Below are 16,833 nucleotides of genomic sequence, written 5' to 3'. Positions count from 1 at the left end.
CCCGATTAGGAATGCATATTTAAAAGGATGTGGGGAAAGGAAGGAGCAGATATCCTTGAGATCAGATGATTCCCCAAAATGTTTCATCCCCCAGATCAAATGCAGTGTTTTTCCTCCCACTGTGTGCCTGTGTGTGAGCATCTGCACCAGTTTACTGGCAGGTACCACAGTTCTTAGAATTCCTGATCACAGTCACAGGAGAATCATAGCAGAACGGAACAAACTTTGTCCATTAAAAGACAGCCTTGAGTTGTTTTTTGCCAGTTTTCTTGCTTTAGGCTAGTACTTTGGTGTTCATTCAAACCACTGAAGTCTCTTATCAGGGATAGCACAGCATAGAACTTGAAATGGAAAAACACAGACAATCTGAGCTTCCTTAGAAAATATTAGAATGCAAACTCGGAAATGTCCTCACTTTAAACTTCTCTCTCTTCACAATTATCTCTCACTGAAAGCAAAACGATGACAATAAAGTGGCCAAAAGTAAAAAAAACAAAAAAAAATGGAAAGAAAAAGAAACCAAAATAGGGGGAGACACAAGGAAAACCTGGGAAGAACAGATTAATTCTCCAGGGTCTGCATTCTGCTTTTCATACATATCATGTCTTAACCACAGAACAGGAAAATCATCTCTTCTTAATTACATTAAGTTTAATACTACATTTCTCACGAGACAGAAACATCTCACAGACAGTTGGATCATTTTCTTGATGCGCCCACCTTTTTTGATGAAATAAAGTTCATATCAAAGGCAATCCAGGAACAAATGAGACTGCATCATCCTACTACCAAACTCTGCTAACTTGGGTTTGCTAACGATGGGAATGCAATGGTAGAACTAAAAGTTCCACAGAGCACATTGGGATTTTTTCCTTTCTCACCACTTGTCCAGGCTCAGCTGCTCACAGCAGGAAGCAGAGCCCATGGTGCGAGCAATGTTACAGCCAGGTACCTCACCTAAAGCTTGTGGGTCCTGTTCTCAGTCTGCCCGTCAACCCTGAAGTTGTCCTTACCTTGTCTATGCCTGCCGAGCAGAGAAACACACTTCACTTATCACATACTGTTCAATTTCTAGATGCAAAGCTGACTAAACAGTGCTACAATGCTCTCACAAGCTTACTTGTTATCTAACAGAGCTCATGTCATACCGCAGCTCAGCACTGGACTAATTCAGCAGACAACAAGAGATGGAGAAACAGGCTTTGAGGTGTAAAGCATTGGATCAACTTGCCAAAAGAACCTCTTCTTTTAAACTCTTATTTTGAACCCACCAGTGTTTTCAGGTAACCAAGAAACTCATCTTTATTCGTATGTGATTTGTTTTACAGCTGCTTGTAATCTCCGAACTTCCAGACTGAAAATCATTTAAAACCAAATGAGCTTCCCTGCAGATAAAACTCTCTGAGCGTTCGAGTTAATAAAACTAAACGGCGATGTTAAGTTGAAAGGGGAGACGAAAAAAGAAGAAACCAGAAATCCCCATGAGGTTCAGAATTTAACCTCAAGGCTGGAAGAAATGGGCAGAGAGTAAATTCCTCATTTCCATATGCCATCTTATGGAATTGGGACGAGAGCAGCAGCGGAGAACAGTATCTATATCTTGTCAGCACCGTTCATATCCTCATGTGTTTCTGTATGTGTGTGTTTGTACTCCAGCTGGGCCTGGTGCCATCACATATTAAATATTCACAGCTTCAGACACTACAGCCAAGATTTTCAAAAGGCTTTAGTAGCTTGAGCTGCCTCCAACACTGAAACATCCTAAGGAGAGCAGCTTGGCAGCGCTCACAGTAAAGGAGGCCTTTTGAAGGTTTCTCAGACTGGATGCTCAAACAGGCTGGTACCCCATAATCATCAATTTGTGACAAAACCTGGCAGTAGCATGAGGCACATTTTCATTTACACAAACTGCCGATGGAGTCGGTAGGCGGTTTGGGTTGGACATTTCAATAACATCCGATATGAAACACAGCATAACTGTAAACCCGCCTCTCTTTTCTCCAGTACTTTAGTGTTTTAATGAACTGCACCGCAATGCTTTACAGGAACACTGTGGGATACTGTGACCTGCCACTTGGGAAGCACAGCTCACTTGGCTGGTTGGGAGCGCTAACCCCATGGTGCCCCGTGACGGCAGCTCTGTTGTGATGGGCTGCCTCAGTGCCAGTGGTACAGCAGTTTCCACTCCAACTCCTAGAGGATACAATCCATGTGAACTCACGTAGAGATACGATACAAGAAACTGGACATAAACCCTGTGCAGCATCAAATTCCTCTGCTGGCAAGTAACAGGACCTTTTCCACTGAACACAGAGACACATTCTTTGGTCTGTCTTTGCAGAATTCACCATTCTCATCTTTGTTTCAGTTCACACAGATGCTTAAAGCCCACAACATAAGAACATAATGCAACGGCATGTCTTCTCTAATGCCAAGCAGTAACAGATAACATGATAACTGCAATTACACTCACCATGTAATTTGTCACTTTATAAAGTTTCCTTCTTAACTTGAAAAAGTGCCTTGAAAACAAAGTGCAAACACCTTTAGTCACATTCTCTTTCCCTACTTCCATGAATTCAGCAGTGCAACCTCATCCTTGTTCAGGCTCACAACACTCTTGACCTCTTCCTTCCTCTAGAACTGGTCTGCCATGCGAGTCCAGCTGCACTGGTGATTGTACCACAGAGGGAACTGCACCAGTGGCTGCAGGGGAACCGCTCACTCTCTTTTGCTCTACAACTTCCAGCCACCTTAGCACACAAAAGAAAGGGACTTACTCACTGAGTAACAAACCACCACTGCTGTGAAAAAAGTAGTTTATTGGAGAAAGGTGCCTTTAACATAACAAACAGGGAATGCAGGATAGAGGAATGCTGTTAGGTGAGGAAATGAAAACGGCTTGCCCAAGAAGAGGTTGCACTTCAGCATGTTTTGTAAGGCCTTGCCTGAACGCAAATGTCCCTCTGCGCTCCTGCATATCAGCACAAAGCAAAGCACTAGAAGGGTCTGTAGGAGGGAGGAGAAAAAAAATCAGGGGCTCATGTACACACACAACTGTTCCAAAAACTGAGAAACAAAAAGGGAGAAAGCAGCAGCGCAATCGTCTGAGTGGACTCATTGCAGATCTCATATCCAGGCATTGCCTGAAAGCACAGCCTTGACTCTGCAACAGGACATATCTTTCTCACTGCACTCCCATGCAAGAGGAGCATGAAATGCCCAGAGACCCAACTGACAGCAGCAGTAATTCAGCCCATGAAAAGAAATACTCCAGGAGAGTTTAAAATGATGAAATTAAAGAATCTGAGCTCAGTCGAGGAGCAAATGTGTTTTTACACACCTCCACATTGCTGTTTCTAAGAGCACATGCTGTGACACAAATACATGCCAAACAATTGTGCTCCGGTAACTGAGCGGTGCCTGCAATATCACATGTTACAAAGGTGTCACCCCACAAAGGGCACAAAGCCCTCGCAGCAGCTCGGTATTAAAATGCTGAAATAAGAACTGTGTTTTCTTTTGCAAAGAGAAGGAAACAACACTCCTTGACCTTCATCTCACCGGCCTCTTCTGATTCTACCACAGTCCTAAGGCTGAAAAACACACTTCCCTTTCTCAAAAGGAGGAGGAAGATCCACATCTAGCAAAGAGAAAGATCAAATGAACCAGCGTTTGCAGAGAAGTCATTATCAGCACGTGACTGAGGGGGACGTGATCCTGTCTGCGACATCACAGCTTCACCAGCAAGATGCCATTAGTTTCATCTCGCAGCAGAACCTCAAAGCTGCCCTAAAGGCATAACACACCCACAAAGAAACATTTCTTAACAAGACCCAGGCATCTTTCTCTCTCTCCAGTTTATAAGGTTTCACCACTGTCAAGAAAGATTTCCAAATAGAACTTTAAATTTTCCGTTTAAAACTGAATGAACAGAATGAAAAAGTAGAACAGAATTATCCCCAGTTCCTCACCACCAGATGGCTGGCACTCACCCTCTTTCTGTCCAAAAGAATTCATAGCACGATGCTCTATGATGTGTCTCAGTCTACTAAACCCGCATTGTCCGACTGCAAAATATATGTGGCTTTGCGCTTGTGCTGTGAGCCTCATAAACATCTGTGACCATATTTAGAAGATCAAAGAAAATGAGTGACATTTTCAGCTACATTGTTTTCAGTTAATTAAATACATCTTTTGGGGAATATGATAAATGTAATTGTTTCCATTGGATCAGCCAACTCAGCATGCCAGCACTGCATGATCTCATCTGCCATCAAACAAAAATAAAGAAAATGGAAAGGAAACAGCAGAATTCCAAGTGCCAAGCAGGGCTGTGAGAGGGCTCAGAGGAAGCAATATGATAAAGTGTGATGGCATCGCCTGGGAGAGAACTGCAGGATTAACGACCTGCAGCCACTTTCAGGAGCAGCAAAGACAGCACCTCCACCTTATCACCACCAGCCAGAAAGCAGCCAGACCAAGGAAGCTCTTTGCATTACTTTGCTGCTACTCCTGGAGAATTAAGGTGAACCCTAATCAACAAGGCATGAAATTGAGATCTCTTACAAGAAATGCTGGAAAAGGTCAAATTTCTCTAAACTTTGCAGAAAGGCCTCACACCAGTTCTGGGCAAGATGGTGAATCACACAACAAAGTAAAGACACTCCACAGCTTGGGCCAGCTTCATTGTTCAAACTGGATCTGAAAACAGAACCCCCTAAACTGCCTGATGCTGAGCTTAGTGGGACCTACTAGTATTTTATCTAATCTAATCTAAAATATTCAGAGGTTTAAAATACAATCATGTCATACAATCATTCTCTCTCCCCTGTGGATTCCAAGTGTCTTTCAAAGCTTTCTGGCATTATAAAGCAGAGCCAAAGAGCACAGCTTAACTTCTGTATCTCCCCCATACCTTTGTGTCAATAAATGGGGATTTTTTATTTGAAAGAGTAAAAGGTGTTAAGGTCACCCTAATGTATACAGCACCTCAAACCAAAGGCTTGTTCAGTTTGTCAGTATGAAAATCAATATGAACTAATTCACCTTCAAGAGTAAACATTATGTAGAAGGTATGGGCAGAAATCAAATTCAGCTGGACCAGAAATTCACCTTCAGATTTTAGGGCTACCCAATGGAACGTCCTGTCCAGTCAAAAAACACAAGACAGAGATTTACAAGTAATTCATGCTCCTAACTCTGTTTTCTAAAATCATCAATCTTAACTATTGAATACCTATAATATTCTTTGCATGCAGAGAACACAAAAGGACTTCATGAAAGCCATAAAGAAAACAATTTGTATTTTCTTTTAAGATTACCTGCCTCCCACCCTGGCTAATAATACTGCTAACAGCACACCGGCTGAGCACAAACAAGTAAGTATTACATTAGGAAGTGGTACATCCTGTTCCCCCAACGATGAAGGCATGTTTCCAAGTCAATATGAATCTATCTCAAAATCAAATTCATGACCCTTTTGTCATTGGATTTGTGGTGTTGTTGCTGTTATATTAAGAAATGTAGATCGTGTTTCACTTCCGTCAAAGTAAGTACCAGTCAATTCTTTGTTTCTCCAAGCATGGACTGAATTACAGCACCTTGTTTCCTTTCACACACGCTGTTTCCTCTCCCCTTTTGATTGCTGTTACTCAGTTCAAAGAGCAGGCAGTGCAAGGAAAAGATGTGGAAACAAGATAGCGGAATCAAACAGTTTCAGTTCTGAAATGTAACAGATGCTCTGAAGATGCGGCATAAACTCTGTGGTGCATGTCATGCTGCTAATCTAGATTTACTATGATGAGTAGAGGAAATCACAATTTAAGGTAAATAAAATAACTTGCTAAAATCTACATCACCTTGAGAGGATACAGATTTTTCCATTTTTCTGCAATTGCCTGTTGTGAATTAAATAAATATTAGTTTGACTGGAAAACACATTAAGAACTCAACCCCAAACAATGCTTGTGCTCTAGGAAACTGAACACATGAAAATTCAGATCAGCCATTCATGTGCCCGTGACACTGTGAAGAGCGCAGATCTCTCATCCGGAACAGAAAAGCCCAAGAAACTGAAAAACGATACGTGGGAAAAGAGGAAGATGCCAGGTTTAAAACAAATGCTTTTGTTCTTTTAAGACCACAGAAGAGAGTTAATTGCTTCATAATGTAGAAAGCACTGAAGTATGAAAACAGTCTGCAATTCAGATAACCATTCTGTGTCCACAAGTTAAGAGTTCATTACCAATGCTTTATCCATTTATTTTAACATCACTGCAATAATTCCTACTATCATTCATCCGCTGGCACCACATCTGGAATTTCAGCAGATGTCAGTTCCATTCTGAAGTGTTGGAAGCAGATAACTCAAACCAACTGTTCATGTGGATACAACGGCTTGATAAAACAAGGTAATGAAACACCCGCCTTTCCGCAACTGGGAAAAGCACTGAGGTGTTCCCCATCTGTCCAGCTACATTTGTATTGTATCTCCTGGACACCTTTGGCATCAATCACAGTAAAATAAGCTGCTCATATCCACAGTAAGGTCAAAGCGCTGAGCAAGGGCCCTTGCAGGCAGTTTGCACTCTGTCATTACCGTATTTTATATCACAGGATTAAGCACTTTAGAAATAATTCACAATATAGAATACCCTCATCCACCGAATAAATTCATCGTAGTCCTTACTCACTGGATTGCTGTTGAGTAAATATCTTCAATTGCTCTGGCCATCAGAGACCTCCATACATTCAAACTTCATCACTGGAGACAAATGATTTTAAATGTTCCTCCCCACAGTTCATTACCTGAAATCTACCCGGGGTGGATTCACCTTGGCTGTTTCAGAAGCATGGAAATACTAACCCAAAATTTCCTTTAAAATACAGTTTTCAAACCTGACATTTATTTATTTACCAGAAGGAACTGAAACTGCTTTCATATTTCCCTAAAATAAACCTCCCATGGAGCACTTAGTTTAAATAATCACAGAATCACAGAACAGCTGTGGTTGGAAGGGACCTTCAAAGGTTTGACCTGCTGGCTACATAGCTCAGCTACTAATAAACCTTCAGACCTCACCTCATCCCCAATACAAACTGAGCTCTAACACCAAGTATTCCTATTGCAGAGGCTGTGCTGGCCTTCAAAACCCCCATCACTGGAAAACTCTGCTTAACTAATGGAAACCTTTCAATCGGGCTCTGAGAAAACATGAGCTCATTTATATGTGAACCCATGTAACAGAGTGTTTCATTTCTTCAGGCCTGATTCACACTGATAAGCTCTTAGTCCAAATAAGGGAAAAAGATATTTCATTAACACAAAATTAGCTGTTGAGCATCCTGCTCGTTCACTCTGTGCCTGATCTGAGCTTTCGCGTTCAATGTCATGGAAAACAGCAGCACCAAAATAGAGCACTGGAGGACCTCAGGGTAATTTTTGCTCTACTGTTAACAGAGGAGGGTACGGAGCCCAGAGGATACTGCACATCCACAACTGGGAGATGTGAACTCAGCCACACCACCTAAGAAGGGACCTTATGGCTGTTCAGGGGGCTTGTCCATTTCAGCAAGATTCGAGTGTTACCCCTGCATCTCCCCTGGCATGAGTTAACAGCCTTATTTTTGTTTGCTGCTGCTAGAGGTGTCACGCTTCACTTGTAACTGTCCATCTTAGGTGGAATTAACCTCTCCCAGCTCACACCGACAACAGTGTTGTGTGAACAGCTCATCTGGGAGATCGGAAAATATGGTGAAAACCTTTCAGCTGAATCCCAAGACAAATGATAGGTTTTTTCCTCAAAACTCCCCAAAAAAATCTTTATTAACTTCAAATTAATTTAGGTCACACAAACTGTGTTTGCTTAAAACTATTACTCTTTGTTTGAGGCTATTGTTTTTAACATTGCAAAAAAATCATTTAGTTAGAATACTTGGGGGGGGACACACGACATAATGAAAGCTGAACTATGTTTTACCCATCACCCTAGAAACACCAGGAGCATCGGTTCCCTCCAGAAGGTTTTGCCCAATGTTATTTTTATATCCTGCTAAATCTAGAACTGTCCCTCAGAAAAATTAATTAAGCCTAAGCAATACAAACCAAAATCCTGTGTCATGTTCAAGGAACCTGCTGGGACCCATCTGAGCTACTGTAAGATAATTTAAGGAGTACTCATTAAATTAACATCTTCCCCCACAGAAAGTTCGGCAGTAAAAGATATGAGCAGAAGAGCTTTAAATGGCTTTTCCTGCTCTCAGGGCTCCCGCTGTCTCATTTGGTTCAGGCAGTTTGAATTCGGTGCCTCCGCACTCCCGGGAAGCTGGGGGTGGCTGCAGAATAGATTCACAAGACTTCATTTTTACTGTAAATTTCCAGCATTAAGAGGAAAAGAAGACTTAGGGGCCTTAAGCACAGCTGCCCCTGGAATGAAAGGTACTTCTCCAAAGGAGGAGTGCAAGGGAGCTGCATCCGCTTGGAGACTCCCTCCAAGTGGGATCCCCCCACAGCCAACCTTGGGCCCTTCAGCCTTTACCTCAAGGCAGGATGCTGCCTAACCCACTCTGCAAGCTTTCAGTTGTCTTTTATAATCCTTGACTTTCCCAAAGAAAGGTTTGTGAGAAGCTGCGTACCTGGTGAGGAGCCTACCTGAGGGCTTGTAGGGGTCCTGGCTTGCAGATGGCTTACGCTTTAAACAGCCAGGCTAGAGACAGAGAGATGCAACAGCGACAGAGATTCAGTTTAATCTTACAGCGTGTTTCATATTCCTGCCCATTAATTAAGAAAAAGGGAAAAAAAGGTTTTCCTCTAGTAGGTGATTTGCTGCTGGAGTACTGTGGAGATCAATAGGAATGCATCAGTGCTGTACAGCATTACCGAGATGAACAGAAAGAAACCTCAGCTGGGTTTCGTGCTGACTCACGCCTTGGGTAAAACGTAGATATTTTGCTTTGAACTCAGAACGGGTTTGTTTTTACAGCCTGCCATGCTGTTTGCTGACTGAATAATGCACTTGGTTCAAAAGGCACCTAAATACAATTGGCTCTTGGAAACGGCAAACTACTTGGTGCATTTTTAATACTAGGGTACTACAAAGTAAGTTACCAACTGTTCAGGATTGCTCAACTAGCATTCAGGATCAGCCTAATAAGCAAGGAAAATACTGGTGTATTAGGAAAATCCATCACTACATTAAAGACATTGGTTTTCTCTTACAAAACCCCATCTCTAATACCTCATCTGGGCTAGAGCAGATTCAGTTAAAGCAGCATCAAAAGCAAAATTTATTCACATGCACACAATGCTTCTGAATAATATCAAACTGTCTGAAGAAATTCTATGTGTCAAAGAGATGCCCCCTACACATCATGAGGAAGAACTGCCTATGGGTAGAAAAGCAAAGTCCCAAAATGTCCTATAGGTTCTCGGAGCTCAATTCCAGCACACAGCCTGGAGGTTGCTGCTGCAAGGGCTCGCAGCTCTGCTAAGGTCAAGGAAGATGGGGCTTCGTGCTATACAGGCAAATTAACAGTCTCTTATGGCACTTACAGCCTATACAGGGGAAAAACAACAGGCCATAAGGCTTGTTTAATGTCTCTTTGTACCCAGAAACAATTCAAGGGACTACACTGTTGAGCTGGCAAGGAGTTCAGTTGCCCACTGCCTGGCCCTCCTCTCTGGGTCTAGTTGCCCGCTTCCTGCATTCTAAGTGCAGCAGCTCCAAACCTGGGGACAGCTTTACAGGAGCGTGCTGCTGTCAGCCCGAGGTGGACCCTGAAGGTGAAAAAGGAAGCGTTTCAGAGAAACCGTCACTGGATGCCTATCAGCCCTTTACTGCTGACCCTCCCCAGGACAGGATCTGTGGCCCTTCCTCCAACTCATTTTCAGAGGCTGTGCTGAAACCAGTTGGGAAATAACGCCCAGGGCAGCCTTGCCAAAGAGAAACAGATCCTCTAAGCACAACTGGGATCCAGCAAACCAGCACAGGGAAAGCAACAGAACTCTGCAGCGAAACTGTGTAGACGCAGCTTATCAAAGCCTTGACAGCACTTGAGTCCTGCTGCAAGCAGCACTAAAAGAAGTGACTTTCTAAATGGTTCTCTTAAAGAACAGAGATGAAGACACTTCTATTCTATAATGAGCATTTTGGGGTGAAGGGTTTTTTCATCTGGAAATTAAAGAATATTATATCTCCAGTACAGGGTCCAGGAGATAAAAAGCTGTGGAGCTGTGCAGCAAGAGCACAAAAGAGGGCTATATACAAGAGGAAAGAGAAGTCTTCGCTCCAAACAGAATTTGTTAGTTTATTCTAATGTTGTGTTCGTCCCTGGGTCATTTTTCACATGGAGCCTCTTGGCAGAGCATGCCAAGAACAGGCAGAGATAGAATCATTTTGTGTGGACAAACTGCTTTAAAAAATGAAGAAGGAAGAGGGCATTGGAGTTTAGAAATGGATTTGTTATGATGGAGATGACTACAGTAATGATTGCTACTGGTCAAAGATTTTCCTTCTGCTTGGAGTTTGTTGTTTTCTCCTTAGCTTTTCTATTTTATTGTGCTTTAAGTATTTAACATGTGCACACACATGCCCGCTCACTTTCTCCGTCTGTTCTTCCCTAAATCCATAGCCCATCTTTCTCTCTGGATGCAACTGAACTGCAATAATGAAACTTCCTTTTGTTCTTGAAGCCGACTGCTGGGAGTAACAGGAGAGCATCGAGGTCAGCGAAGAATCAACGCTGCATAAAGAGCCATGCACATGACTTCCCTCCGGGTAAACCAAGGTGATGCAGCAAAAGAAAGCCTGAACTGAGGTTCTGTGCGCTGCAGATCCCTGCAGAGAATTTCACCCAGCTGAAATCAGTGTTAAACAGCAACTGAAACAGTGCCAGATGTGGAGGCACTCTACATTTACCCTGGTGGCTTGCAGGTTGCTGTCTAGCCAAACCTCTTATGAGGCTGTTGAAGCAGTGACTGGAGCCTGGATTGCTTTGCAATAATGTTGGAGCATTTAGGCCTCTGCTACTGTTAGATCTGCTTTTATGAGTCGGCCATAAAGCTTGATGTGGTGGAGCAGAACTGCACCCTATGGCCAGGAGCCGTGCCCATCAGTCTAGAAGGGAAGAAATAGAAGCCATGCCCACAAACACAGATTACAGTGAAAAGCAAGACACACAGTCTCAATAAAGCTCACTGTGATACAGAGATAATCTTTTGTGACTGACCACTCATTTTGCTCTGGAGAGCTGAGTTACTGTAGCCCTTGGGAAAACATATTTCACTGATTTCTACATGAGTGATTAGTTTTAATGAAGACCAGGACATATTAAGTCCTATATTTAACATAGCAGAAAACACTAGGAGCCATCAACTAGCCTGGCGTAGCTTAAATGCTCCTTCAAAACTCAACAAGAAAAACAGATGCCCCTACCCTATATATATGTATGCATATATATGTTTATACACTGAGCTTCTATTATGGTATCCTGAAATCCCTGTCAAAACCTAGCTCTAAATCATGTTATCATTGCTTTCCCCTAACCATTCAGTCCCCATTGCCCAGGCCGATGTCAGAAACAGCTTGTAGCCCCAGAACAAAATCTGCCCAGACAGGTGGGTCAGCCCTGCCATCAGACAGTACCAGGCACTACATCCTTCACCAGTAAGAGTGCTTGGGGTTTTCTGGCACCTTCTGTACTTTACCCCAATTACAGCTCCTATCCAATAACTCTTCCCAATCCTACACCCAACCACTGGTTAACTCCAGAAACAAGATCTAGCTCAAATCAATGCCTATAAGCCCCGAACCCCACATTTAACCATATTCTCCCCAAGAACAACCAAATCCTACCCAGCCAACCCCAAACCTAAGCTGGCTGCCTGCCTTAACCCATAGTCTTTCTATCATAGTCACACTATTGTTGATTCCTTATCTCAGTATTTCTCTTCATGCCTCAGGAATTCATAGACACAGAGGACTTCATTGCCATTCCCAGCTGTGAAGGAACATGAGTTACTTCCAAAGGAGAGAAAGGCGTGGGTGGAACAGTAGGAAGCATCCTGTTCTCTAATGGTTATTTCCATTCAGCTGCTGAATCAGGGAACGCTTTCAGATTAGTGCTGCCACTGTTTGGAACAGCATCTTAAATGCTATTGATTTTTACGATGATTAGTTCATTTGTGGAATAATTTGCCATTTACAATGTTTTAGATGAACTCACCATCAGCTTCCTGGTGGCGTTTGGAAAGCCATGTTCTGGAGAAACAAGCTGTCAGGGAACGTGTGAATGCTGGGCCACCTTCCATTTTTCTGACCACTGTTGAGCTGCAGCTAAGGAACGCTTAGCTATTAATCCATCTTTGTACCATTTTTCATACTGAGCTGTACAGTCAGATGGATTCTCGTCATTACCATCTGTGAGGTACTTAAAGCAATGTACACATCAACCTTCAGATGCTTACACATTTTAGGGACAAGATGAGCACACACGCCATTGTCTTACAAGCGAGGCAGCTTGAAGCACAGATGATGGCTGCTGTCAGAGCAATCTGTAAGCACCATTCATTTTGCTTTGTAAAAGACCAGGTCATCCTGATACAGAAGATGAAGGTGTTTGTAGTTCTGAGCTATGGACAGATCCTTTGAACTCAAGCTGCAAAGCATGAAGTTAAACACACTTAAAGTCTTTCTGCACAGCAAACTCACACCAGCAAAGGGCCAGGAAGCAAGCACTGCCGTAATTAAGAGCAACAGCTCTTGCCAAGCACTGATTCTAAAGTGTGGGACATAAACCTCCCGAATCTGATGTGCATTTCAACAGAAGTAAGTGTGTTGAGGAATCAGCTTAAGCAAGACAGAGTTTCAAGGCTACTGGCAGTCTTAACCACAGCACATCTCCACAAGGCTTGATGGAAACAGGGCTGCAACTCCAGCTCTGTCAGCTAGTCATCCTCAGATGACTGCACTTCCTACTGTGTAAGAAACCTGATGGTCACCACCAGCATCTGCTTCTTGAGTGTCAGAAGGAGTCCAGCAAGAGGACATTGTTTGTGAGATTACTTACAATTTAACGTGGCTCAGGGCGAAGAGAGACCAGCTTTCCTGGTTTTAATTAGCCTCTCTATGCCCAAGCCAATACACCTCCTGATGGCAGCACACATCAGCACATCGGATTATTTTAACCCAGATGGACACATGAAAGAGTCTGACAAGAACCGTGCCTTCAGGGGATTTACCCACGAGGCAGCTGCTCGCTGGGCTCTGGTTTAGGTGATAGTTTGAACAGGAGAAACCTGTTCAGAACAAAACACTTCCAAGTGACCTATAATGAAAACATGATCGCTTCTCTGGCAAACGCATGGTCAGAGCATGAAAGATAGCTCATGTCACAGATGCTGCTCTCCTGCTAGGTAGGGCCAGAGCTCCTGGGGTTGCTGCCTTTATACATACTGCCTAGGGGCTGTATACAAGCACGGTCAGATGAACATTTCTGGCACCAATTGGCTGGAAATGTGCTAAGACACAACTCTTCTGCATTGACCAAAAATCCATATAATACCATGAAATATTTTCCAGTAGGAAGGGATTACAAGAACCAGAGCAAGGTTTTATTTATACACACACACACATACACAAAAGCACACTTTGTGCGTGTGGACATGCGCACACACCACTGTAGAGCAGTCTCTCTCACAGCCCAAATGGAAAGATTAGTTCAGGCTTTCTTTAATATGGCACTGACTCCTGACATTTCCTTTGTAAGTGTTATCACATGCTCAGGATTTGCTGCTAGCAGAAGCTGCCAAAACCCTTATTCTCCAACTCTCTGCATTATTCCCTTTTGCAGTTGCTGCCAATCCCTCTTCCGCACAAGACACAAACACCTCACCCTACACCCACAGCCGGACCTCAATCAGCCTAAAAAAAAAAGGGTCTTCCGGGCAGGGTGGCAGATCAAATAGAGAAACAGAATAAGTTCAACAAAGAATGTATCCTGATAGAGAATTCTGTGCCAGCAGCCACCCCTTACTTATAACAGGAAACATCTTGCTTGTATCAGCTTGGAAAGAGACAACCGACCTGATGTCTGGATTGTGCACTGTGTGGAACTTCTAGGATGCTTAGCTTTCTAAAAGTACCTGTTTCAGAGCAGACTTGATTTATGGCTTCACTGACACTGCATTACAGCATTACAACAGTGGGTGACAATGACAAGGCAGCATCAGAGCTCCATCGCTCTAGGCAGGGTGAATTACACACATGAGTGAGTGCTAAGGAAGGGATGGCCCATGTGTATGATGGTGAGAGAGCACCCAAGAAGCAGGATGGGACTTTGCATGCTGAAAATAAGAACCAACACTGCTAGTGGCATCCTGTTCTCTTACTCAAGAGCATGTTCAAATGCATCTTACTGATGCAAAACCTAATGTCGATGGTGTAATGCCCTGCACTAAATTTCTGAGATTTAACAGTATTTTTTGGCAGCAAAGCAGTGACACTATGGTCACATCTCAGAGACCCAAGGGCAGCTGTGAGGGAAAAACAACGTAACAGCAGATTAAACTGCACAGCTATCAGATATATGGAGGTACACTCAGACTCTGGAAAATTATTTTACTTACAGCCAGTGTAATCCAAATCGATTAGTCCCACTAACATCCTTATACTACCTCAGATACTCCACATTCAGATCCTTGCCCAAGTTCTTCACAAAACTGGTAGCAGCAAGATTATTCGCTACACTATATTCACCTATAAGTGATAATTCCAGTTACAAATACCAAACTGCATCCTGCCTCAACTGAATTCAATGTGCACCAGCAAGAATATGAATCTGAAAGCAGTTTGGCTCAGTTCATCATCATTTGGAGTCCTCAGAAAAGAAACTGCGTAATAGAACTACTGCTATTTTATCCTCAAGTCTGTGATAGCTTAGAAGTGTCTCCCTGCAGTACACCTCAGCAATATTTTCACTAACATTTCTTCTCCTAGTAAGTGTAGTTGGCCAACAATATCTGTAAATTGATCTGTGCTTATCTTCTTCTGGCTACTGCAACAATCAGGTCCTTCTGAAACAGTGTCATCTGCAGCCTGCAAGATGAAACGAAACCTAAACTTGTAGGCTTAATCACATTACTTTGAATGGAGCATCGACTGCTGCTAATTTTATCACGAGTTTTGAGAGGTCTGCTTGCTGGCTGGCTGTCACTTTGATACATGGGAGCCAGTGGATATTTGAAGGGGGACTGATACCTGTATTTGGAAAACCACCACCAGTCAGTGTACAAAGAGAAACAGCCCACCCTCTTTACCAGCGATCAGGGGTGTGATTAGGTTTGGTGAGTCACCGGAACACCTACTCTAAAGCAGGTGGACAGTACAGAATACGCAGCTATTTCAAATCTCATTTCTAACGGTGGCTGCAGCTCAGGTGAGTTTGGCTTCTGCATGAGCAGCAGTTGCCACTTCAGATTTCAACAATATCCTATTTCCCTCAGGACAGTCCTGTCACGACAGTGACCACCCGAACGCTGAGGTATGGACATTGGGTGAAGATGGTACCAAGTTATCAGTCTGGATTTCAGCATCACATGGACACTAAGACTACCTGCTTCCCTCTGCCTACCTGACCAACCCAGCAGCACTTGGCAGCAGCTGGAGCCACATGTAGGGCGAGTTTGTACACAAGGGCACAGTGATATGCATGTTTCTGGCCTGGGCTGTCTTCTGTTACAGCTGCCCTCTGGTGAAGGAAATACTGGCAGGAGAGATCTAAGCCCATTGCTTTGACAGGCAGGCAGCGAGGCGAGGCAAGGTGAGTGACAAGCGATACAGCCTTTGCTCTTCCTACTTCTAGATCCTATTTCTGTGAAACCACCTGAGGTCTGAGCATCCTTGGGCCTAAAGGTTTACAAAATCAGCTTTCATATCTGGTATTTTAGCTTTTGCTTCATGAAAACTTTATTTTAATGGTGGAGATAAAACAGACAAGACTGAACAACGCTTATCTTGCATTTAATGAAAATTAGTACATTAATATTAAAGGCAAGTTACATGGAGTTTGCTTAATCAGACTTGCTTTATTATGGACTCACTGTGTAAAGAATTTTCTCTATTCGGTTTGCTACCTAAGGATAGCCTAAATAGATTTTAAAGGACTGATCAGCAAATATCTTTGCCTAAGACAAAGATATCTTTGAAACTAAATCTGGGGGAGGTGGTGGTGGTGGGGAGAAAGCCTACAGGGGTTTTAAAACAAAATCCAGTCTCATAAAGATTTGTCATTCCAGATTACAGAAATAGTCCACTGCCCACTTGTTCTACATTTCAGAGTCACTTATCCCATTCAGATCCTTCTTCAGCTAGAGATTAGCACCAAAGCATCCTCATGTATAGATTATAACACCATTATCTGTATTTGGAACATGAGGCAGATTGCACTACCTCTAGATGCAAAAACCTGTTTATAAAATATATGATCTTTGTTCTTCCTTGGATCCTTTTCTAATGTACTGTGCTTGATAACACTATCTGATATTACAGTGTATTTCTCAATGCCAATTACAGGGCTGTGGTTTCCTTCTGAAGTATGCTTCTCATTGTTCATTAAAGCATGTTCTTATCTTTACAATTTCAAAGAATTAATCTTTCTCCACCCCCCACCCCCCTTTTGCTTTGTCTTTCCCTCTGCTCCAATGTGCAGCTGAATTTCTAATGAGATCTTAGTTTTTGGAAGCAGAATGGCAAGAGCATAACCCTCCTTGGGCAAGCGATGCTAGCCCAGAGAAGGCAGTCCACCTCATGAGGTGGTTAAACATTTGAGCTATCT

The 16,833-nt window shown here is 43.0% G+C and overlaps 1 protein-coding gene across 3 annotated transcripts in view; it reads right to left on the bottom strand.

Moving 5' to 3' along the window:
- Nucleotides 1-16,833, bottom strand: part of GALNT9 (polypeptide N-acetylgalactosaminyltransferase 9) — a 225,748-nt gene that overhangs the window by 192,554 nt on the left and 16,361 nt on the right. The window lies entirely within an intron of this gene.

The sequence above is a fragment of the Pezoporus wallicus genome, unplaced genomic scaffold (genome assembly GCF_028554395.1).
Source record: "Pezoporus wallicus isolate ANWC-B61680 ecotype Strahan unplaced genomic scaffold, APGP_CSIRO_Pwel_v1 contig_8047, whole genome shotgun sequence".
In the NCBI taxonomy this organism is placed as follows: Eukaryota; Metazoa; Chordata; class Aves; order Psittaciformes; family Psittacidae; genus Pezoporus; species Pezoporus wallicus.
This window is presented reverse-complemented; position numbering and strand designations above follow the sequence as displayed.